General features: G+C 52.7%; 1 protein-coding gene across 2 annotated transcripts in view; it reads left to right on the top strand.

The window, feature by feature from the left end:
* Positions 1 to 21,711, top strand: part of CRYBG3 (crystallin beta-gamma domain containing 3) — a 1,300,096-nt gene that overhangs the window by 1,237,787 nt on the left and 40,598 nt on the right. The window lies entirely within an intron of this gene.

Genomic DNA, 21,711 nt, shown 5'->3' with positions numbered 1-21,711 from the left:
AAGCGATTCCCCTTCCATCTCTGCCCAGGGGAGGGGGGTGCTTGGCCATCTGTGGGAGCGCTAGCGCTCCCCCCGGGGGCCCATAGCAGGACGAGCTGGTCTCGTACTCGAGGGCGAGACCAGCTCGTCCTAGGCACCCAAGCGGTTAAGAACCATGGCTCCATTGTTGCCCCTCTTAATGACCTCACTTCAAAGAAAATTACCAAGAAGCTATTATGGACAGCCAGCTGTCAGAAAACTTTTGAGGAGCTTAAGCAGGCTATGTGTACTGCACCTGTCCGGAAAAGCCCAAACTATTCTATACTTAATTCAGAGGGCCAGGATAAACCTGTTGCTTTTATTAGTAAAAGGTTGTCCCCTAGAGAAAAGTGTTAGTCAGCCATAGAGAGGGAGGCCTTTGCTGTGGTCTGGGCCCTGAAAAAGCTAAGACCCTTCTTGTTTGGGACTCTCTTCATAGTTCAGACAGACCACAAACCTCTCTTATGGTTAAAACAGATGAAAGGAGAAAACTCTAAATTGTTGAACTGGTCCATTTCCCTACAAGGTATGGACTTTACAGTGGAACGTAGACATGGGAGTGACCACTCCAATGCAGATGGACTCTCCAGATATTTCCACTTAGACAATGAAGACTCATGTGGCCAAGGTTAGCCTTATTGTCCCTCGTTTGGGGGCGGGTGTGTAGAAAAGTACCCTCTTTTTGGCATGTTACCCCCAATTTCTGCCTGATGTCAGTGTGTTTTTGACTGTGTCACTGGGATCCTGCTGGCCAGGACCCCAGTGCTTATGGCTTATGGCCTGCTTGTCAGTGTGTTTCACTGATTTCTAAATTGTCACTGGAGTCCTGATAATCAGAACTCCAGTGCTCATGCTCTCTCTCTTTCTAAATTTGTTACTACAGTTTAGTGACTCCATATTTCATTCCAAATTGGCACACTGGACCCCTCCTTATATATCCCTAGTATATGGTGCATAGGTACCCAGGGCATTAGGGTTCCAGGGAATCCTTATGGGCTGCAGCATTTCTTTTGCCACCAATAAGGAGACCATATCAAGGCTTCTGCAGGACAGCCTGTGGGAAATGGTGCCTGTACCGTTTCAAGGCCATTTAAACTGCACGAGGTCACTTATAAGTCACCTGGATGTCTAAACCTTCAGACCCTGAAGTCTGGGTGTATAGTACCTGTGTGTGAGGGCACCCCTGCACTAGCAGAGGTGCCCCCAACGTCGTCCAGGCCCATTTCCCCAGACTTGGTGAGTGCGGGATGCCATTATAAGTGTTCACTACATATTGGTCAATACATATATGTAGCTTCACAATGGAAACTCTGAATATGGCCAAGTAAGGTGTCTAACAACTGGGAATTGTACCCCAACACTGATTCTAGAATTGGTTGCACAATCCCATGCACTCTGGGGGCACCACCATGGCCCCCAGTACTGCCATACAAGCCTTCTGAGGTTTTCACTGCAGCCCCAGCTGCTGCCACCTCACATACAGGCTTCTGACCTCTTGGGACTTGAGCAGCTCAATCCCAGGAAGGCAGAACAATGCATTTCCTTCACTAGAGGGGTGTTACACCTTCTCCCTTTGGAAATAAGTGTTACAGGCATGGGAGGGGTATCCTCCCAGCGCCTCTGGAAATGCTTTGAAGGGCACAGATGGTGCCCTCCTTGCATAATCCAGTTTACACGGGTTCAGAGACCCCCAGTCCCTGCTCTGGTGCGAAACTGGACAAAGGAAAGGGGAGTTACCACACCCCTGTCCATCACCACCCCAAGGGTGGTGCCCAGAGCTCCTCCAGAGTGTCCCTCTTGTCTTGTGTTCAGGATGGTCAGGGAACCCTGGGAGCATCTGAGTGGCCAGTGCCAGAAGGTGATGTCAGAGAACCCCTCCTGATAGGTGCTTACCTGCTTAGGTGACCATTCCCCCCCGCTGGGTTATTTAGGGTCTCTCATCTGGGTGTTTCTTCAGATTTGGATTGCAAGACTCCAGCAGGAATCCTCTGCATCCTTTACTTCATTTTGTACCAACGGATCAATCACTGACTGCTCCAGGAACTCTACAAAACTGCAACAAAAAAGCTAAGACGACTTCTGCCACCTTGTAATCTCAGCTCCTGCCAGCAACTGCAACAGTTTCCAGGTCTTGCATCCTCCAAGGACTGCTTGTCTTCAGCCTGCACCAGAAGAACCAAAGGAATCTCCTGTGGAATTATGGAGTCACTTCCCTCCTTCGGGCGGTGGACTACAGTGACTCCGGCAGTCCCACTGTCAAGCTGTCCAACTTTGGTGGAGGTAAGAGCTTGCCTCCACATGCAAGAAAGTACCCCCGTGCACCACGTGACTTGCAGTTGCTATTGCTTGTGTGCTGCCTTCCAAGAAGTTCTTAGTGCACAGTACAGCATAGGCCCCCAGCACTCCATCCTGTGACTCACAGCTTCCTGAGTGGTTCTCCGGTGGTATGGGAATACTTTGTGTCGTGCTGCGTGGGCCTCCATTTCCACCACCTTTGTCCCCGTGCTGTGGGACTCCTGTGTATGCTGCCTGTTCTTCTGAGGGCTCTCTGAGTTGCTGAGAGCCCCCTCTGTCTCCCCCTTCTGGGTAGAGGCCACCAGGTCCCTCCTGGTCCCGGGTAGCACCATTTTCCACTAACAGCAAGCTTTGCGTTTACCAAGGATTGTTGGTGGAATCAAGTAACACAAACCAGACTACATTCATCCATCCGGCATAGGACATCTTCGGCACCAACCAGGAACCCGCATCTGTCTTCTTTGGTGCAATACTGACTTTGTCTTCTCACCAGTGGTTCCTCTTTTGCACCTTCATCCGGGTTAACAGGGGCTCCTGTTCTCCCTGGACTTTTCAGCACTTCTTGGACTTGTAAATTCAAAGCAATCTGTTGGGGGATCCACATTGTGCACCAAGGAATCTGATGAGGGATCCACATTGTGCGCCAAGGAATCCTTCAATCCATCCCTTATCCCGCTATAAAAGAGGAAGGTTCTCTTCTCTTCTCTTCTGTCCACTGTGTTTTGGCAACCAACTTACAAAAGGTTGTAATATAAGTTAGGAGATCCTTATTGCCCTGACGTAAGTTTAAAAACTCATGATCACCAGCCTGAACAAAGGTGTGTTTATCAAAGAGACAGGGCATTGTCTCTTTAAACCTCCCAAAATCATGTAAAACTGGTGCATTAGCTTCAATGATTGGAATAGCCCAGTTAGGAGCTGTGCCCCCGAAATAGGGCATGATAAAGGCAATTCTAGCTGTGTCTGCAGTGAAGGCTCCTGGTTTTACAAGAACTTGTAACTTGCACTGACTCCAGAAGGCATCAAATGTACTACTATCCCCAAAAAAGCTTTCTGGCGGAGCCAGGACCACAGGGGCTGGAGTAGTCACGGTGACATGAACAGAATTAACAGTTCTGGCTGAGGAAGTACTTGTTTGATTTCCTAAGTCGCCATCTGCAAGGGTTGAATAACAGGATATGCACCTTTGGGGATCGCCCTAGTCCCTACATCAGACAATCAGGGTGAATGTTAGGACGATATCGCACTAGTTCATCCTTGAGCTAGGACCTGAACATGTAATTAATCGTTCATATTGTCTGAGCGGTAGATGATGTGCAAGGCTTGGCCTTATGTCATGCACTCACCTTGTTCCAACAGCGGAGTCAATGTTGGACCTGTTATCCCTTCGGAGGGCTGCTAATGATCAAGGAATCAAAACCTTAAATCGCACACCATCCGAAGGGAAGGGGGTTGGGACAAATTTGTTAAAAAAAAATAAGAAAATAACAGACTTGCAACTCTGCCTTGCAACATTGCGTAACAGTATCTGCACTCCTTGAGCCTTTGTGGATTCAGTGCACTGGAAACAACAAGAAGAATATTTTATCGTCAGTATAAATGATTATCTAACTTTTAACAATAACATACACTTACAGGCTTCATCACAAATACTGCATAAGAGGAGGTACAAATCAAGATTGGAGCTAGAGTTTCTGGCACTTTCAGGAATCACTTTACTTATAGGTTTCTGTTCAAATTGGTATACATACATCATGCCCTCTAATAACTCTTCTCTTGCTACAACAAATTGTCAAGAAATATTGTCATGAGGCTTCATCACAAATACTGCATAAGAGCAGGTACAAATCAAGATTGAGGCTGGAGTTTCTGGCACTCCCAGGAATCACTTTACATACAGTTTTCTATTCAAGTTGGTATACAGTTACCATGCACTTTTCTTGCTACAGCAAATTGTCAGTTAATATTGCCATGATGTTTTCAGTTCTGATGTAATTATAGTTGGAAGCGCCAACTCTGGAAATATGTCCAGAGTTGCTAAAACAATTGAAACGCAAAAAGATAATGTCCAATATCCAGAAGCTTAATCTTGTCTTTAGTCTTGTGATTAATCTTTTTGATTTGTGCGCACTAACCTGTGATCAAGTACGTAGCCTTGTCGCTAATTCTTATACTGGAATTCGGAGGAAAACTTGTAGCTATTGTGCAGGGAGCCAAAGTGGAAGAGGAATTGCCGTGCAGGAAACGGAGATGACGTAGACGTCAACGGCATCAGGATCACAGGAACAGCAGGTAGGCTTGGGCTGAGGAAGAAAACAGCACTGGAGGATTCCGTCTGACTCAGCAGGTGAGTGAACGGATGATGCTTCCTCAGAACAAAAACAAGGCCAAGAATGGACTTCAGTTTCAGGCGTTGTTTAAATACCGTGTCTGGGGTCCAGTAGATATGGCTAATTGCTGAGAGGCATGTGGTGCAAGTGGTAGACAGGAAGACTCATAATGGACCCTGGGAGAGAACACGTGTCAGCATAATGGTTTTAAACTTTAGTGAAGGCAGGTGCAAAATGACGACTGGAGCCAATAAACCATGGCAGGTGGAACCAATAAACATTAGAAGGTGGAATCAATAAGCAATAACTGTTGGAGCCAATAAACCAGGAAAGGAAACACATGTTGTTCCTTCACAAAGAGTCCACTTGAAAGCCTAATTAAACAAGAGTAGAAGGTATTCAGTGGGTTCATGTACTCTGGGAGGGGGCCTGCCATACTGTTGTGTGCAGTTGGACCGTGGGCCATGGGGTATATCTGTCCTGGTGTCGCAGTAGGCCAAGAAGTGCATAGGGTTAAAACCACATGAGTCCAGTGCTCCAGACTCACTGCACGGAGGGCGCAAGAGAGGGTCGTGGCAAGTTCCAATAAAAAGGGTAGTGGGCATTTGACCGCTCTCCTAAAGCCTTAAAAGGTCCTGTGGACCCTACCCTAATCAATTAAACAGAGAAGGAGGGTGTAGAGCCCCCATCCCTGAGCCTTAATAAGCCCTAGGGACCCCATACCCCAGGGCCATAATCTAAGGGAAGACGGGTGTGCAGGTCCACACTTGAGCATAAATAGGCCCCGGGACCCCAACTACTGAAGTCAAATACAAAAAGAAGTGGGGGGGAGCACATGGACCCCATTCCCTCATGTCAAATATATATATTTTTTTAAAGTAGAAGAGGGCTGTGCGGCACCCTTTCACCAAGCTATTATAGGTCCCAGGATACCATCCATCAGTGCTGTACCTTTTTGTAAAAGGAACAGGAGCCATGTCCCCCTGCTCCTCAAGCTTATTTTGGCCCCGGTGACCCCATATCCGGAGCAGTCCATTTTTAAAAGGGGAGGGGGACCATGTGGCCTCCCTCCCTTACCTTTATTAGGCCCTGGGGACCCCATTCCCTGGGGCCATACCTTATTGTAAAGGGGTGGGGGCTATGCTGCCCCCTCCCCAAACATATTCTGGCCCGGGACCCCATTCCTTGGGGCCACATCATTTAAAAATGGGTGCCCACCCAACACAAGTTGTGAGCCATGGGGGAAGCCCCAGGACCCCCACACTCCTGCCGCCTCCTCTCATGCTGTGGGAGCCTGCATTGCTCCCACCTGGCCGCAGTAGCTATTTATGATGCTCTCTCTGGGTGGGAGCAATCTGTTGTTCTGTTTCCCTGCCCACAAGATTAAAAATTTCTCCTGCAGACGGGAGCAAAAACGTTTCTTATCCAGTGCGGGAAGGGAAACCACTCTGTTTCACAGGTGGACTCCCTGAGACATAGCATGGGGTTCACAGTGCCTTTTAAAGACCCGGGGAGGGAGTGCTGCCCATCCCCCTCCCATTAAACAGTACTTGGGGCCCCAGGGGATGGAGTCCCCAGAGCTGAATACAGCCTGGGGAGGGGGGCCCGGTGCCCTACCCGTCATAATTAAATTGGGCCCTGGGTGATGGGGTCCCAGGGGCCAATAGTGGGCCCGGGAGGGGGTCCAGTCACCCCTCTCCCCATTATAATTAAATGAGGCCCAACCAGAGCGATCATTCCCGCAGGAATCTGACTCCCACAGGAGCATGATGGCCTCTGGGTAAAAGCTTCCTGAGCAAATCAGAACACTATTTTTAAATTGGTGCTCCCACAAGACTCTTGTGAGCCTCTTGCGGTCCCAACTGTCCAGAAATTTTTGACAAATCTTACATCAGTGGCAGTAGGATGTATCAGACCACAGCATAACTAAAGTGACACTTCACAGATAGAGGCATAGGCATATCAACAGCACATAAGGGTTTGTAAAGGGTAGCATGGGTGTAATGGATGAAATGCAAAGTGCAGTTTTGGAGGTCGAATGAGGTCTGTCCAAGCTCACCACAGTGCCGTGAACTTGAGGGTGACTATTAAACTGGGAAGGAAAGCGGGCATGGTACAGTGGTATTGGCGGCAGTTGTAGCACTTTGTAAGAGTAGTATGGGGCGTGGGTTGTCGCGTAGATAAAGGTGTTGGCATAACGTAACAAAGGGTGCCAGCTGTGGGAGGCTGGCTGTAGGGGCATGAAGGGAGAAGGCGGGGGAGGGTGGGAGTGGGGGAGGGAAGCGCAGGCAAGGAGATGATTATTGGATGTCGTCATGATGGTTGGAAAAGGGAAGGAGGTGGGTAGTTAGATGAGTGAGAGTGCTCACGTGGAGCGATACCGTGGTTGCTCACTTGCTGCTGGAAATCCATGGGGAGTGTGGCCTATTGAGGGGAAATTGGGTGCATATTAAGGTGTTGGCTCTCTTCATAGCGGAGGGCTTCCTCCTCTGCGTTTCCCCATTTGCACATCGCCCCGTGCAATGCTTCCACCAGTGGGGCGCTGCGGAGCGCCAGTGGAGTGTGTGTGTGTTTGGCGAGAACGAGTGCTAGGGCTGCAAAGCGGGTACGTACCTTGTGTTTATTCTTATGCCTAGGAAAAATGCTTCCATGTGTGTAAGTCCATAAGCCTGTGACCTCTTTCTTGTTAGTATGTTTTTTGTGCCAGTAGTTTTGTAACATTGTGCAAGACCATAATATATGCTTGAGGTCAGCGTCAGGTGTGTGACAGCGAGGACAGCTAGCATGCGCGTCAAGATAGTAACGATTCAGTTCGGCAGGGGTAAACTATGCTCTGTGCAACATACAAAATTTAATGTTTTTGAAGAGGATGTTCATTGAGACCTTTTGGAAGTAATCTAGGGCTTGTTCCCATCCGTGTCATGAAGGGCCCTCCCGAAGTCCTCCTCCTGTCTTCTCTTTAGTGCAGTGAGTGGAACATCCATAAGTTCGCAAATGGCTTTATAGAGCCAGGTGATGAGGTGGCGGCCTGCATCCATTCTAAGTATGGCCTGCAGGACCGTATGAGCAGTTGTTCTGTTTCCAGAGTGCCCCAGAGGGTGCGGCAAATGTTGGGAAGCTTCCTGTATACAAGGAACTGGGCGGGGCGTCATCTACGGCTGGCTGGCCAAAGGAGAGGAGTTGGCCCTCAGTAAATTTGTTGCCAATCATGTGCAAAGATCACGTTGTCCAGGCTCTCATATCAGCGGAGGAAGAGAAACCTTGAAAGCAGGGGAGGCCGAACAATGGGAGGTTGGGAGCTTACGCTAGTCTGCCGTGTATAAGGTGATGTATCCGAAGCATATAAGCGTGTGCAACTGCCACCTGCAGGGAGATGGGAGTAATACCTTTGTAAGGTGGACATTGTGCAATGTGGCTGTCGACATGATCCACTGTATTGGTCCGCCCAGTCCCAATCACCTTTAGGGTCGGTGAAGAATGTAAATTTTCCATTTGAAATTACCTTCAGGTGAGCAGGGAGCAACAGTGAGTACTGGACCCCCCGCTGGCATAGGCGATGTTTGACTTATGAGAAGGGGGTTTGTTGCAGTTGCACTGCTCATGTATAGTCTGAGAATAGCATAACAATTTTGTCCTTAACATGGAGTGGGCCCGCTTGCCTGGCCGTTTGTAGGATGGCGTCCCAGCCCCGTAAATGCAGGTGCTTAACCAGCATGGGGTGTGAGGGAGAGCAATGGGGAGGCTCCCAGTAGAGGAGTGTCTGGAACAATGGAGGAAGAGAGGGCTTTGGCTGGAGGCAGTACTGGTGTAGCAGAGCACAGTCAACCCATTATTTATACCACTTGTGGGGTGAGGAAGCTGGCCAGCAGGCTAAATGAGGTTAGCAAAAGTCATGGATGAGGTGAAGATGTCAGTGTCTCTCTTGGGGGGGGTATCCCCAGTCTAGTGTCAGGTTATCGGCTACGATGTGGCGGCCCTCCTATTGAGTTATATCGCTGACAGTGGCCAAGTCAAGGGCTCCTGCGCCAGGTTCTCCTGACTGATGCAGAGGGGGCAGATGGGTTGCAATCCGCCAGAATGGTCCCCGGGCCCCAGGCCTCCGTCTGGCATCAAACAGGGGTACAAAGAGGGTCCATATTGGTTTGTGGTCCACTGTGCAGTCTCTCGCACACCCCGATATGGGTGCAGATACAGGAGATGGTCTGCAGTGTAGCCCCCCATGCTCCCTGACGTGGGTGCCGAAGAGTAGGGGTGGGGAGGTGAAGGTCGTCCGAGGGTTCGGGATGGGAGTTGTCTCAGGCCACCCCTGGTCGCCCCTGTAGATGTGCAATTGCGGTTTCCTAGCGCTCCAATAAGGACCAGTCTATATTAGGCATGAAATTGGGGTCCCCTGTGTTGCTTCACCTCACAGATTGAATGAGGTCTGGGCAGAGTCCAGGGAAAGTGTTGCACCGGCCCAGTGCCCTTCAGGGCCCGTTATGGGGAGACTTCCATCAGCCAATCATCAAGGGGCCTGCAGGGTCCCGCAGGGCCGGCCGACGTAGTCACATGCTGAGGGCCTGCAGGATGGTGTCTGTGAGCTCCTCCGTATGGTTTGTGCTGCCCAAGCCTGCGAAGTGGACTGACGAAGGAGCGGCTGGTAGGACCGGAAGGAGGCAAAGTTTTAATAGGCACTGTGCAAAGTTGAGTTCCCCGGGCCTGCTCTGTCCCACACACGCTCTCCACACTACATGGATCCCAAGCAGGCATGGCACAAAGCTCACCTTGTGAGGGCCTGGCTTGGGGGGTGACGGCCCAGTGCGGAGGGGACGGGCTGAGGAGTAGGTGAGTGGTGCAGGTGTTCAGGGTTTTCCCCTCAGCTCCCTGTCAGCTGCGGTCTCTCCCTGTAGGCCGTACAGCAGCAGGCATCTGGTGGAGCAGGGAGCCGTTTGAGCACCACTCAATGAAGTCTGGGTCCGCAATGCAGCCAGCGGGCATCAGTGATTTTTGAGGGGCTTGGGAGATGCTCTGGCTAGTGTGGGTGTCCCGGGGCAGTGCTTCATTAGGCACAGTTAGGTCTCCAATATGGATGTGTGGAGATTGTGCATCCTGGTGGACAGAGCGTTATCAGAAAGAGTCCGCCATCATGGTTGACTAGGCCACGCCCCCACCCCAACTGTCCAGATATCTTTTATTTATTTTTTAACCTTAATTTCTCAAAAATCACTGAACTGATTTACACCAAATCACAAAAAGCACAATCTGCGGTCCAAGATGTAGCTTTCGGCCAGATTTGGTGTAATTCCGTTTAGTAGTTTTTTCAGTAGTGCTTCTTTAAAAGGTCTATGGAAAATGCATGGAGATTTTGGGGGTGATTCTGACCCTGGCGGTCGGTGATAAAGCGGCGGCCAACCCGCCAACAGGCTGGCGGTCCCAAAAATGGAATTCTGACCCTGGCGGGAACCGCCAACCGAGACCGCCAACTTAACACTCCGACCGCCACGGCGTGACAAACAAACAGCGCGGCGGTCACCGCCAACAGGCAGGCGGCAGACAATGTACCGCCCACCCTATCACAACTCACCAATCCGCCACCTTTTCCGGGGCGGGAGCACCGCCGATAAAAACACGGCGGAAACAGACTACGAACGGGAAAACGCTCACCTCTACGCACTCCACGAGGACGGACGACAGCATGGAACCCGAATTGAACATCATACCTGCTCTCGTCTACCTGCTCATCTACCACGAGTACGAACTCCGCCGGTGAGTACTGCACCTACGACACACGGGAGGGGGGGAGGAGGAAAGGTTACGGGCACACACATATGCGACCCCCCCCCCCCAAGATGTACACACCAATGCAGAGCAACAAGTCACAGTGACACCACCCAAACACCCGTAAAAAATACAATCACATAACCAAATTGAGAATAAATATTTATGAACAAAATAGTCTCAGAAAAGTATTATCAGCCATCAAAACGTTCTTCTGATAAACAAATTATTTACAGAGCAGTGGATAACCGAAGCAAGTAGTCCTGCACATCTTACGAATCCATCATGTCCGTGGGCCAAAGTGTAGCGAAACAAGGGCAAAGCCCACACAGGAGACCTGAGTCCTTTGGAGAGAACACTGCAGGGGCATCTGGTGACAAAACTACAGGCACCTCAGGGGGAAGGGAAGGGGGGGGCACCACAGCCACATGAGTCCACGACACCAGATCCACGATGGGCCCACCATGGCCACTGTGCCATCCTGGGGAGTGCAAAGCCACAGTCTCTCAAGTCTCTACAGTGGGTGGCTTGCCCACTGTGCCATCCTGGGGAGTGCAAAGCCACAGTCTCTCAAGTCTCTACAGTGGGTGGTTTGCCCACTGTGCCATCCTGGGGAGTGCAAAGCCACAGTCTCTCAAGTCTCTACAGTGGGTGGCTTGCCCACTGTGCCATCCTGGGGAGTGCAAAGCCACAGTCTCTCAAGTCTCTACAGTGGGTGGTTTGCCCACTGTGCCATCCTGGGGAGTGCAAAGCCACAGTCTCTCAAGTCTCTACAGTGGGTGGCTTGCCCACTGTGCCATCCTGGGGAGTGCAAAGCCACAGTCCTCAGGTGGATAAATGTCCCCACTGGACAAGGAGGATGCATGGTGGGCACAGTGAACCCTGAACAGTGCCTGACAGGAAGGGCCCAGCGGAGCGGTGCTTGAGACGGCGGGGCCTAGCGGAGCGGTGCTTGAGACGGCGGGGCCCAGCGGAGCGGTGCTTGACAGGAAGGGCCCAGCGGAGCGGTGCTTGAGACGGTGGGGCCCAGCGGAGCGGTGCTTGACAGGAAGGGCCCAGCGGAGCGGTGCTTGACAGGAAGGGCCCAGCGGAGCGGTGCTTGACAGGAAGGGCCCAGCAGAGCGGTGCTTGAGACGGCGGGGCCCAGCGGAGCGGTGCTTGACAGGAAAGGCCCAGCGGAGCAGTGCTTGAGACGGCGGGGCCTAGCGGAGCGGTGCTTGACAGGAAGGGCCCAGCGGAGCGGTGCTTGAGACGGCGGGGCCCAGCGGAGCGGTGCTTGAGACGGCGGGGCCCAGCGGAGCGGTGCTTGAGACGGCGGGGCCCAGCGGAGCGGTGCTTGAGACGGCGGGGCCCAGCGGAGCGGTGCTTGACAGGAAGGGCCCAGCGGAGCGGTGCTTGAGACGGCGGGGCCCAGCGGAGCGGTGCTTGAGACGGCGGGGCCCAGCGGAGCGGTGCTTGAGACGGCGGGGCCCAGGCCCTGTTCAGCGGTGCTCTTCTGCACGGCGGGGCCCTCTTCAGCGGTGCTTGTCTTCATGGCGGGGCCCTGTTCAGCGGTGCTCTTCTGCACGGCGGGGCCCTGTTCAGCGGTGCTCTTCTGCACGGCGGGGCCCTCTTCAGCAGTGCTTGTCTTCACGGCGGGGCCCTCTTCAGCGGTGCTTGTCTTCACGGCGGGGCCCTGTTCAGCGGTGCTCTTCTGCACGGCGGGGCCCTGTTCAGCGGTGCTCTTCTGCACGGCGGGGCCCTGTTCAGCGGTGCTCTTCTGCACGGCGGAGCCCTGTTCAGCGGTGCTCTTCTGCACGGCGGGGCCCTCTTCAGCAGTGCTTGTCTTCACGGCGGGGCCCTCTTCAGCGGTGCTTGTCTTCACGGCGGGGCCCTGTTCAGCGGTGCTCTTCTGCACGGCGGGGCCCTGTTCAGCGGTGCTCTTCTGCACGGCGGGGCCCTGTTCAGCGGTGCTCTTCTGCACGGCGGAGCCCTCTTCAGCGGTGCTTGTCTTCACGGCGGGGCCCTCTTCAGCGGTGCTTGTCTTCACGGCGGGGCCCTCTTCAGCGGTGCTTGTCTTCACGGCGGGGCCCTCTTCAGCGGTGCTTGTCTTCACGGCGGGGCCCTGTTCAGCGGTGCTCTTCTGCACGGCGGGGCCCTCTTCAGCGGTGCTTGTCTTCACGGCGGGGCCCTGTTCAGCGGTGCTCTTCTGCACGGCGGGGCCCTCTTCTGCGGTGCTTGTCTTCACGGCAGGGCCCTGTTCAGCGGTGCTCTTCTGCACGGCAGGGCCCTCTTCAGCGGTGCTTGTCTTCACGGCGGGGCCCTCTTCAGCGGTGCTTGTCTTCACGGCGGGGCCCTCTTCAGCGGTGCTTGTCTTCACGGCGGGGCCCTGTTCAGCGGTGCTCTTCTGCACGGCGGGGCCCTCTTCAGCGGTGCTCGTCTTCACGGCGGGGCCCTCTTCAGCGGTGCTCTTCTGCACGGCGGGGCCCTCTTCAGCGGTGCTTGTCTTCACGGCGGGGCCCTGTTCAGCGGTGCTCTTCTGCACGGCGGGGCCCTGTTCAGCGGTGCTCTTCTGCACGGCGGGGCCCTGTTCAGCGGTGCTCTTCTGCACGGCGGGGCCCTCTTCAGCGGTGCTTGTCTTCACGGCGGGTCCCTCTTCAGCGGTGCTCTTCCAGTCAGTGTAGGGAGTCAGACCTGGCCTGGACAACCTGCTCACTCGCCCTCCGAACGTGCAGTGTCAGGCCCCTTCGGAGACGGAGTCCTGGGCCCTTTTGTGTCGTCCCTTGCAGCCGGGATGGGGCATGTGGGGCCCTCCTGCTCCGCGCTCCTGCTGGCTGGCCTCTCCGCCCTGCTGCCCTTCCACTCCTTAGATGGGGCTCTCGGGCCCTTGCCTCCCCTGGCTGTTGTGGCAGGTGAAGTGGCCTGAGTCACCTCCTTGGGGGCAGCCGTCTCAGTCCGCTCACGGCGGCCCTTCACTTTCCGGGTCCTCTTGCCTGGGGGGGGGCTGCCAGTCCCCTTGCTGCTCAGTGAAGTGTCACTGCCGGCAAAGGGTGGACTCCATATTCCATGCACCACTTGTACCTTGGAAGCTGGGCTGGTGGTGGCTGAGGTGCCTTTGGGACTTTTCCCAGATGGAGGGGGTGGGTCAGGGGAGGGAAAGAGGTCAACATTTGTGAGGTAATATTTCTTTGGACCAGGGTAAAGGGTAGGAGTAGTGGAGATAGAAGTGGAGGAAGAGGATGTGGTTGTAGGAGAGTCAGGTGTGCTGTCCTTGGGTGCAGGTGACTGAGACGTAGGCTGTCGTGAGGTGGTTGGCTGTTGTTTGGGTGTCTGCCTGTGTTTATGTGTCTTGGAAGAGGGGGTGACAGACACAGTGGGAGAGCACACAGGGGACGTGTACATGGCAGTGGGGGTGGTGACTGCACGTGTGAGGACTGTAGTGGAGGGTGTGCTGGTGATGGAAGAACTGGCTGATGTTGGTGTGCATGCAGGTGTGAGTGTAGACGTCACAGGGAGGGAGGAGGGAGACGAGGAGGAGAGGGACACAGAGATTGCAGTGACTGTTGGTATGTCTGCAACTGGGTGTTGCTTGGGTGAATGCTTGTGTGTTCTGTGGTGCTTATGTTTGGATGAGCTGGCCTTGGGTGTTGAGGTGTGTGCAGGCTGGTCAGATGGTGTGGATGGGATAGGCTGAGGAACAGGAGACAAAGAAAGGCTGGAGACAGTTAGAAGAGGGAGACTGGAGACAGGGACAATGGCTGCCGTCAGTGCTGAGGCCAGAGAAGTGAAAGCTTGTTGATGGGCAGCCTGACCCGAATGAATGCCCTCCAGGTAGGCATTGCTCTGTTGCACCTCCCTTTGCACCCCCTGGATGGCATTCAAAAGGGTAGTCTGCCCAACAATGAGCGTCCTCACGAGGTCAATGAGCTCCGCACTGAGGGCAGCAGGGGTAACAGAGGCAGGGGCTGAGGTGCCTGGGGCGAAGGAGACGCGCGCCTTCCTGGGCGAACGGGCACGGAGCGAAGACTGAGGGGCTGCTGAGAGGGCGGTGCTGGTGCGCTGGGTGGCGGCTGTACCTGTTGTTGCTGGGGGCACAGATGTTGCCGCCCCCGCTAGGGAGCTCCCAAACGAGGACGTGTCTGTGTCGCTGGTGTCTCCACCGGCCCCCGTTGTGGTGCTCCCCTCGCCCTCCGGATCACTGGTGCCCTCGGTGTCTGTGTCAGTGCCCACCGGGGCCTGGTGACCTGCAGCTCCCTCGTGCTCCGACGCCAATTCTCCTCCGCCTGATGATGCTAATGCACAAGAAACAAAGAATAAGGGTGGGGGGAGAAAGAAAACAAAGTTGAGTGCATGCCTTGTCAATAGCCTTGGCGGAGAGGACAGACACAGGTGCCTCATGCACTAAGCCGCGAACTTGGGCTACACTACTCTGTACTTCTGACTAGGCCAACAGGTCTAGGGACAACAGACGCACTCATGGGTGATGTTGGACCATGGATAGCTGCACTTGGCACCCTACAGAGGTGGTGGGCGGGGGCACAGGGCCATGTCTAAGGGATGGGACTACACTACAGAAAGCGCCCTGGCCTACTGTCACCCACAGCCCTCCTCCCCCACCCAGACGCCTCCACTGCGCGTATAGATAGGAGAATGTGCTGATACTCACCCCCTTGTGTCTGCTGTGATGTCCTCAAGCGCCCATCCAAATCAGGGTAGGCCACCGCCAGGATCCGGGACATCAGGGGGGTCAGGGTACGACTGGCACCCCTCCTAGGTCGGGAGGCCATCCCCAGCAGTGACTCGGCGGTCTTTCGGGTTCCGTGGCGGATGTCCTCCCACCTCTTCCGACAGTGGGTGCCCCGTCTGGTGTAGACCCCCAAGGCCCGGACTTCCTTGGCGATGGCACGCCAAATATCGATTTTCTGATGGGCGCTCACCTGTTTGACATGTACAGGGTGGGAAAGAGAAAACGTCACATTTCTGCCAGTTTGGAGTACATGCCCCCCCTCCCCACCCTTGCCATGTGGCCCATACTCAGTCGTGCGTTGCATTCCTCATCTTCTCCCCACCCCACCAACTGACAGCCACCCCACTCCACACAGGCATTACCTATTCAATGTGCCCTCAGTGTACTCACCTGTTGGTCTGGAGGACCGTAGAGTAGCGCATACTGGGGGAGGACCCCGTCCACGAGTTTCTCCAACTCTTCAGACGTGAAGGCAGGGGCCCTTTCCCCAGTCGCAGCAGCCATTGTCACTTCCAGACCGAGTTCACAGCAGCACTTGCAGTATAGGTCCTCTCCTGTGGATGATCAGGTCTCGAGTGATTAAGCAGATAGAAAATGGCGGTCACGCCCGCGGCGGTGCGTACCGCGGCGGTGCGTACCGCGACCGCCGGCGCACATCGTCATTGGCTCCTGAATCCCATAGGGTTCAATGTTAACCAATGCGACTTCGTACAGCGGTCTTCGACCGCCTACCGCCACGGTGTGCCACGCCAGCGCATTGACCTCACATTCCATTGTCCCAGTTTAGAGGTCAGGCAGCCGCCATTTCAAGGGCCCACATGGCTTAAATTCTACGGCGTCACACAGGCCTAGGCCTTGCATTTGCACACATACAAACATAGCAGTCAAAACATTTTCGTGTACTGTGCAAGCTGTGTTGTACGTACCTGTGAGTTGATTGACTCAGTGCTCCATGTTGTCCTTCCTAGGCACCGTCCGCAGGGACTTGCGAGGAAAAGGAGGAATCCTCCCGTGTACCGGCCGCTGGTTGACCTGTCGACAATGGAAGAACGCCATATAATACTCCGTTACCGACTTGACCGAGCCACTATACATGACCTGTGTGCCCAGCTGGAGCCAGACCTGATGTCACCCATCCGCCAACCCACAGAAATTCCCCCTCTAGTGCAGGTTCTATCAGTCCTCCATTTCTTTGCAAGTGGCTCATTCCAGACAACAGTGGCTATGTCATCTGGAATGTCTCAGCCTATGTTTTCAAAGATTCTGTCCAGAGTGTTGTCTGCCCTGATGAAACTCATGAGGAGCTACATCATATTCCCAGAAGAGGCTGATTTGGCCACAGTGAAGGGTGATTTCTATGCCCTTGGACATATCCCCAACATCATTGGTGCCATTGATGGGACCCATGTGGCATTAGTACCCCCAAATGACGATGAACAGGTGTACAGAAATCGGAAAAATTACCATTCTATGAATGTGCAGGTTGTCTGTTTGGCAGACCAGTACATCTCCCATGTAAATGCCAAGTTCCCTGGGTCAGTGCATGACGCGTATGTTATGCGTAATAGCAGCGTCCCCTATGTGATGGAACAGCTACAGAGACAGCGTGTGTGGCTAATCGGTGACTCTGGTTACCCCAACCTGCCGTGGCTATTGACCCCAGTGAGGAATCCCAGGACCAGGGCAGAGGAACGGTACAATGAGGCCCATGGGCGTACTAGGAGGGTCATTGAAAGGACCTTCGGCCTCCTGAAGGCCAGGTTTAGGTGCCTGCATATGACAGGTGGATCCCTAATGTACTCACCAAAGAAGGTGTGCCACATCATTGTGGCCTGCTGTATGCTTCACAACCTGGCTTTGCGACGCCAGGTGCCTTTCCTGCAGGAGGATGGTCCAGATGGTGGTGTCGTAGAAGCCGTGGAGCCTGTGGAGAGTGAAGAGGAGGAAGACGACGGTGAGGAAACAGACAACAGGGAAGCTGTCATACAACAGTATTTTCAGTAGCACACAGGTAAGATTCAGCCACGCCATTTCCCAGTTACTTAGAGCCTCATGCATCTCAACTTTATGTATTTCCCCCCAGCTCTTTTAAATAACATATTCTTTTTCCCTTCCCTTCTCAGTGCTTAATGACTCATAGCCCGACTTCTGCTTGGTTTGGCCATGTACTACAGCGTATTGACATTGGTATGTTGTCATCACTAACTGACATCACATATTGTGAACTGTTATGTGTTGTATGATTTTTTGAGAATACAGCATGACTCCAAACGGTTTTCTGTGCAATAATTGTTTTATTTTGTGTGCTCAGATAATGGTACATTATATGATGACGGTGATGGGTGGGGGTGGAGTGATGTCCATGGCAGAGTCCAGTTCTCAGTCTGACAGGTCTATTGTCCATATGCCTGTGGAAGGACGGAGCAGGGGCTGTTTGAGTTTGGACAGGGTGGCAATGTGGGACAGTGGGATGACTTCTGGGGGTATCTCGTGCTGGCGGTGGTCTTGGCATGCTACTCTGGTTTTTTTTGGGGTCTTAGGCTCCTCTTGCGGGGTGGTTGTTCTTCAGCAGGAGGTGGGGTTCTTGTGGCCTGTCGTTGTGTGTGGGCCTCCTGTCCACTAGCGCCGGCGGAGGTGGTAGGCTGTTCCTGGCTAGTGACAGTGGCCCTGTGTGGTGCCACATGGTCCCGCAACGTGTCTTCTATCCTGTTGAGGGCCTGGACCATGCTCCCCATGGTGGTAGCGATGGTGGTGAGTTGGTTGCTGAACCCCATGTAGCGTTCTTCCTGCTGTGCCTGTATCTCCGTGAACCTGGCCAGTACCGTCGCCATCGTCTTTTGGGAGTGGTGGTATGCTCCCATGATGGTAGTGAGGGCCTCTTGGAGAGTGGGTTCCCTGGGCCTCTCCTCCCCCCCCTGTCGCACGGCAGCCCTCCGAGTTGCCCTGTTTGCCTGGGCCTCTGTCCCCTGGACGGTGTGCCCACTACCACTGCCCCCAGGTCCCTGTTGTTGTTGGGGTGTTGGGTTAGCCTGGGTGCCCTGTAGTGGCAGACACACCGCTGCTTGACCTGTCCTAGAGACAGAGGCATGGGCCCGCTGGGTGGGAGCTGTGCTGTTGTTCCCAGGGGGGTTTGGGTCTGCTGTGGCCTGTGTCTCTGTTTGGGGAACCCACTGCCCAGAGGTCCCCGATGGTCCGGGCTGGTCATCAGGTTCCAGGTCGCCAGAGCTGCTGTCCTCACTGGGGGCCTGTTCCGGGGGTGGGATGGACATTTGAGGACCCTCCTGACCGGTGTGTTGGCGTTCGGGTCCTGCATGGGGTGAGAGAGTATGGTTATTGTTTCTGTGTGTGAATAAGCGTGCGGATTATGGGTGCCCTTGCCCCCCAGTGCAGGCATTCCCTTGTGGGTGGTGTTGTGAGGGTGGTTTGTGGGGGGGATGGGTATGTGCAGTGGTCATGCTTGGGTAATGGGTGTCCAATGTTTGTGGTGGCATGCAAGGGTTGGTGAGGGGTTGGGTGGGTTGTGCTAGGGATACATTCTCAGGGATGATGTGTGATGGTGGGTTGGGGGTGAGGGTGGGGGTGTGGGTTGGCATGCTGGTGGGGTGGGGGGGATGAAGTATATGAGATAGGACTTACCAGAGTCCATTCCTCCGTGTACTCCAGCGAGGCCCTCAGGATGCAGGATGTTTAATACTGGGGGTCCTCCGCCAGTCTTCTGCACCGCGATGTTGTGTCGCGACACCATCGAGCGCACCTTCCCCCGTAGGTCGTTCCATCGTTTGCGGATGTCGTCCCTATTTCTGGGATGCTGTCCCACCGTGTTGACCCTGTCCACGATCCGCTGCCATAGCTCCGCCTTCCTTGCTATGGTGGTGTGCTGCACCTGCGAGCCGAAGAGCTGGGGTTCCACTCTTAGGATTTCCTCCACCATCACCCTGAGTTCTTGGTCCGTGAAGCGTGGGTGTCTTTGTGGTGCCATGGGGTGGTGTGGATGAGGTGTGGGGTGGTGTATGTGGTGATGAGTGTGTTGGTGTGTGGTGCTTTGTGCTACTATGTGGTGTGTGTGATGTTGTAGTGTGCCTCTGTGTGTCTGGCTCTCTATTCTCTGATGTGTCTCTCTCTCCTTCGTCTCGGATTTTTGGTCGTAGGGGTTTGTGGGTGATGTGGGTGTGTGTTTTATATTGTATTGGATGTGTGGGAGTGTTGTTTGTATGTGTATCAGGTGTGTGTATTTCAAATTGTCCAATGTGGTAGTGTTTTGTAAAGGTGTGGGTATTTTGACCGCGGCGGTGTGTACCGCCAATAGACTACCGCGTTTGAAAGACCGCCGCGTGGATTTGTGGATCGTAATGGCATGGGCGTATTTCTGTTGGCGTGGCGGTGGAGGTTTGGTCATCTCCAGTTTATCGCGGGCCGCTGATGTGGCGGACTGCAATGGCGGTCGGATTTTTGGAGGTTTGGCAGTTGTGGGTCAGAATGACCGTGGCGGCTGACCGCGGCGGTATTGTGGCGGTCTTCTGACCGGCGGTAAGCGGCTTTTACCGCCGAGGTCAGAATGACCCCCTTTGTGTTTTGGGACTCCCCTTTTTTATCAGCCTCCCTTGAAGCATCACCCCGACACTTTCCATGCACAAATTCGGCATAGAAAAAAAAAACAGGCACTCTTTTGGAAAGTTTCGCGGAGATTAGTCAAACAATGACAAAGTTATTTGCAACAGAAAAAAACGTACTTCCTATGGAAACGCTGACTTAACCATAACTACCTAGTGGTGACTGCAACTGGGCAAGATAGATAGATTTAAAAAAAAAAATTTTTAAAGGTGATTTATTTAACATTGTTTCGTTTTGAGGGTTTTGTATTGCTAGTAACTGTTTCTAAACATGAATTTAAAAGCATTCAGGAAAATCCCCACTAACCGAATGACATTTCCGTGAGTGAACAAAGAAATAGGTTTTTTACGTGGACTGTATATAACTAATGTAACAATATTTGTAGCAATATTATTGCCAGTTAAATCATATACTTATGGGTTTGTTTTTATAGCGCACACCCTAAAATGAATAACTCCAAGGCACTTTCAAAGTGGTTACCCAAAGACACTGAAACAAAAAGATTTGCCTGGGATCACACAGTTTGGTCAAGCGAAGAAGCTAGGATGTGAGCCCAGGTTTCCTTTGTAATACATTGCACAATTTAGTCTATATTTGTATTTTGTCTTCAATTTCCAAATTAACAACGAAGGGCATTGTTTTGTCTTCAGTTCTATCATGAGCAAAATTAGTACCCTATGTTAAATAAATACATATCTGATGTTAAAGTTACATCAGATGAACACTAGATATGTCAAAATGTAGTTTAGAACCAAAGCACATTGTGAAACATAGGTGTGCAGAGTGCACTTACTTAAAGTTTGTACCATCAGCTTCCACCCCACTTCCCTCAGTATGTCCACCGGTTGCACTCCTAGCTAAGAATGTCAGAAGATTCTATTAAGTGAGCCCACCACAATTTAATCTCCAGGAAAGACCCCCTACTGTGACTTAAACCATACACTAAATGAGCACATATAGCCACCTACAATAAGGCAAAGACCAAACGCAAACACCTCAATATTCAAAGAGCACACACCCAGATCAATCTATAGAGATGACCAACAGACTGACTCACATTGCGCAGAATCAGCAAAATGTGACTGGCAGACACAGTCTGAAAACTTACTGGAATTTTCAGCTAAGCAAACTGGAATATAACATCAATAACTTAATTAAGGGATTAAAAATAGCAAATAAGAGCATCAAGGAAACTTCACTAGCTGTCCAAGAGATTGTCATTCGTACAAGACGCATTATCCCCTATGGCTAACAACCTCTCTCATTCAACCGTAAGCTACATCCATTGTTCAGCCCAGGCGAGCTCATAACCATCCACCTGTGACAGACATTGAAGCCTTGCTACTATACTACAAGGACTCCTCACTGCCAGATCAACCGCCAGCCTTCGACATACTAACTGCCACAGGATAAAAAACAGAACATAAACCATGAGAACCTAATTAAGATCATGCTAACACCAAATGGTAATCCCCTGTTCCTTTCAAAACCAGCACCAAAATGCATGCTACTAAACTGCAGATCAGCGATGAAAAATGCCACAGACATCACCTAAACTATCCTCAACCACGAATTAGACATTATTTTCCTGAAGAAGTCAGTGGTCCACACCCATGCTTGACATACTTGTGCCTCCAAACTACACTATCCAACACCTGAACCAACAACAACAGGAAGGAGGGATCACAATCATTCATAAGAATTCACTACTAGTCAAAAATGTCCCTGTAGACAGTCTCACTTCATGTGAATACATGGGTGCAGATGTCTCCACAGCAAAGAAATCACTAGCCAAAGTACATCTCTTTTACCACCCTCCTGGAGACAACCAGCTGTTCTTTGAACATCTAATGGAAACAGTTACAATACACTCTATGCTACACTGCAGCGTCGTTTTTCTCGGAGACTTCAACCTGCACTAGAACCACGAGGATGATATGCAGGTATCTACCCTGAAGCAATTCCTTGCTGACC

This window comes from Pleurodeles waltl, chromosome 8 (assembly GCF_031143425.1).
Source record: "Pleurodeles waltl isolate 20211129_DDA chromosome 8, aPleWal1.hap1.20221129, whole genome shotgun sequence".
NCBI lineage: Eukaryota > Metazoa > Chordata > Amphibia > Caudata > Salamandridae > Pleurodeles > Pleurodeles waltl.
Note: the sequence above shows the minus strand (reverse complement) of the source record. Positions and strands in the feature narration are given on the sequence as shown.